Genomic DNA, 4,253 nt, shown 5'->3' on the forward strand with positions numbered 1-4,253 from the left:
TGTTGCGACAGAACAGCAGAGCGTAGCCTAAATCAGGAAGTTTCGATCACTCCTGAGGGTCTCATTCACAGGAAGTAGGAGGAGCGTCACAGGAAGGAGGAAATGGAAAGCACGGTAGTGTTTGCGTCACAGAGAGAAGAGGACTAGTGGAGGGAACACGGGAAACACAGTGGAAACGGCAGCTGACTCAGTTCAATTAACCAAACTATGGCACTGGACTTTCTGACATGTTCCAGATTTAGACGCAGTAATTTATTAAGTGGTTTACCTCACATACAAACAAAAACACACCAAACACAAAGTAGCACAGCCACCCTGGGAACTACAGAAGTCAGAAGTACTGCTAAACCTCAAACAGGAAATGAAGCGTTTCGGTTCTTGTGCAAAATAGAAAGCAATGTAATGTGAAAGGAAGAGTGCATACATTTACTTGAAGTAAAGCAGCATTGAGAATAGCCATGCATCAGACGCATCCACAGGATTATAGCTCGACATCCATGAGTTCAAAAGACAGTTGTAGTTAAGAGTAGACAGTACTTGGCTCCTAATGAGGGGTAGAAGTTTGCATGATATACAAGTGATGTATTTACAAAATATTTCTTCTCGTTCAAAGTTCTATAGCTCTCTTTCCTGAACGGCCCCTTCCCACAATCTTTTGTTTCTTTTCCAAGTATAGCCAAGTTCTCTGCCAAAGAAATAAATCCTGTGAGAGACTCTCTCCCCCTCTTTCCCTCTCATCACGCCAAGCTTGGAAATGATACAGTCAGCAGAGAAACAATGCTGTCACTAAGATATTAATATTGAGATGTAATATTAATATTAATATTGAGGACAATTCACAAGGTTCAGGAGCACATTTTTATGGATGAACCTGCTCTTCCTCAGGGCAAACGAGAAGGCTTTACCAATGTTGATCTCCTCATCACATGTCCCCGGACAACATTCCCTGCTTTATTATACGGCTTTCTAGAATATTTGATTCTAGACTTGTTGGTCAAGTATGGGTGTAAGTAAGGGTGACTAGATTGATCCTGAAGTATCAATGCAGAGAAGAATTGTCCTCACATTAAAAAAGAGCAGTACTAAGTGTTTTAAACAAATTTTCTTTTGTTTGTTTTTTAAGCAAAAATCCATTTTAATTTTAAAGTACATTAAAATGAAAGTTAAAAAAAAAATCATGCAATTAAGGCCTATTTAATGTAAAAAAAAAAAACACACACAAAAAAACCAGTCCCCTGACATAGTATAAATGTGCATAGTGTGCATAGTGCTCATAAAAAAATAAAAAAATAAAAACCTGCCGTAGAGCTATACAGATAGATTGGAGTAGACTAATTAGGTAGTAATTTTACCCTCTTCTGCCACCCTCTCCAGAAATGAATATTAAGTAAGGTTATGCTCCTTCTTATTGTCCCAGCTGTAGTACATAGCTGGCTGTGTTGCCATAGCAACTTCATATTCTCTATGACGGCATGGCTGAGCAGTCAGATGTTGGTATGGACTTAGCAGAGGCTAATGTCTATTTTACTGGTAGCTCTGCTCTGACGATCTGTACCGTCCTGGAGCCTGGCTAGAAACTGGTTCATGGGTCCTTTCTGGGCATGGAAGCTGCAAGGCATTTCCTAAAGCGCTGAAACTAGTGGCTAAAAGACAAAAATTGCTGGGAGCAATGGTGTCACAGGGTAAATACCACTTGCTTGCTAATGCCCGATGCTGAGGCCTTTAAGGAACCTAGACCCGAGGTCATGTAAAAGGTGAAAAGGAATTTTCACAAGAGGACAGGCACCGGTCAGCATGGTCAAATTGGTTTTGACGTCCCCATAGTGTCATTCGACACAGCGCCTAAACGTTACGTCAAAAGGGAACGTCTAGGTTACGTATGTAACCCCAGGTCCCTGAGAGGGAATGAGATGTTGCGTCACATTGTCATGCTTTGGGCATGGCTGCGTGTTCTTCAGAAAATATTAACCAGATGACGTGTTTATAGGCGCCCTCCTTATAAACTTGGGCGCACCTTGTGACGTCATCGCACCGCGTTGGCCAATGTCTTTGTTTCACACGGTGAAAGCGTCATTCGGTGCAGTGCCTCATTCCCTCTCTTACATCCGTAGCCTAGATGTTTCTCTGGGAAACACAATACTATTGTGAGAGAGAACACAAAAGAGTGAAAGCAAAAGCGGTAAAATATAATTTTTCCCAATTATCTCACCATGTCCACTTAGGCGCTCCATAGATACGCCTTTATTTAGAGTGAAAAGAAAATAAGTGGTATTGCCCATCCCTAGTATTTTTGTGTAATGACCACAGAACTGTATACTTGCCTTAATTTCTTCTTATTTAACATTCAGAATAATGTCAACCCAAATCAGTACTGATATAAATCAATATTAACTTGATGTAAATCAATCAAGGTCCATTTGTTTGCTTTGTGTCAGGGTTTGTTTTGTTATAATTGTACACTATATCTCATATCTAATATTTGGGCAGCTGAAGTGTGTATGAGCTAAGTTGTAATATCTGGTTGTGTGTGTGCGTGTGTTATAAAATGACTGATTTGACAGAGCACTACTGACAGATGGGCTGGTAAAGTGAGGGTGAACATCAACACATCCTTCATCATTTTCTGCCTCTGTCTGGGTGATCTGTCTGTCCTCATATCTGTCTCTCTGCTTTTATCTTACCAACATCATTCTCTCACTCTCTCTCAATAATTGAGCATTTACCCTCCGGCTTATGACCGAGAGCTGGTGGTCACCTGCCTTCATCTGTCATCATGAACAATCTCCATTCACACGGTGAAAACGAGCCGGCGACGCCAGGCAACCAGGGGTGTGCGAGACGTCACTGGGCCAGACTGAAAGCAGCGTGACGCAGAAAGAGCTGGATTGGGTTACCTGGGCAGGGTGACCTTCCAGCAAACAACCAGAGTGAAATAAAGAGCTGCAGGGGAGAGGGGTGTCAGGTTAGATGAATCTCCAGTGTGTTCACTCAGCCTTTTTTTTTTTTTTTTACATCTCACTCTGTCTGTGAGAAAAAAACAAACTCATAACAAGCCCTTCTTATACTTATGTAACAGCTGTGTAACACTCTCTTTTTCTTGTAACCAGGCTCTCTCTGCCTACATGAGGTGAACCACCACACCCACTGCTGAAAGTCTCAGTTTGGGTTTGAGTGATATTTAAATTGATTATCAATGCGTGCACTCGAAAAAGTTGAGGTTATGGTCCCCATTTTGGATGAAGCTTAAAAGGGCAGAGGTCAGGGCTACAAACAAATGAAATACTTATTTTATGTTACATTTTATTTATGTATGTATGCATTTATCTATTTTTTTATATTACAATTTATTTATTTGTTTATTTGCATATAATGTATGTTTTCATTCATGCATTGGTGCCATAAGTAAGACAAGACATGGAGGGGAAAAAAAGCAAACACTAAACTTGACAACCAGTTTTCATGATGCATTGTTGAAGAATGGAAAATAACACCTTCAACATTTTGATTAATGATTTTATGTGGGTAGATGACGATCAAAAAGTTTGGTTTCACTTTATTTTGTGGTCCCTTTAACACATTCTGTTGACTGTAAGTAATGTTGCACCCACATGTCTACTAACTCTCATTAGAGTGTTAGTCGAGTATTAGTAGACTGGTAGGGTTAGGGTTAGAATAAGTTGACATAGTTTGCAAAGTTACTTATAGTCAGTAGAATGTATGTTGGGGGACCATCACAACAAAGTGTTAACAGATATTAAGCAGACAGTCTATTAATACTTTAAACGTACAGTATGGAATTTTTCGCCACTAGGGGGTCGCTAACCTATTTACAATAACAAAGGCGTAGTTTGATGACGCAACATTTGCTTAGAATTATGGATCTTGTCGTCAACGTCAAGCCGACCGATCTAATCTATGGATCTAATAATGTTTATGGATGACTGAATACATCGATGCTTTTATCATGACTGTGATATGAAGCAGTTCGGGATTGCTAAGAGACAGCTATCAGCTCCACACGCGACGCGATATGGACATTTCATTCTACTGAACTAACGTTACACGCGAGTGCAGAATTACTACTCACAGTCACAGGTCAGTTTATTAGACAAATTAAACTTGTGAGGTAACGCAGCGTTGTTTCACTTGGTCTAACATTACACTATCACACTAAACTGCATTTGAATGTGTTGAAATGTATGTGTTAGTTTGTCTGTATGAGACTAGCAGTAAGCTAGATCAACATTAGAATA

This window comes from Leuciscus leuciscus, assembly GCF_965113295.1.
Source record: "Leuciscus leuciscus genome assembly, chromosome: 7".
NCBI classification, from domain to species: domain Eukaryota; kingdom Metazoa; phylum Chordata; class Actinopteri; order Cypriniformes; family Leuciscidae; genus Leuciscus; species Leuciscus leuciscus.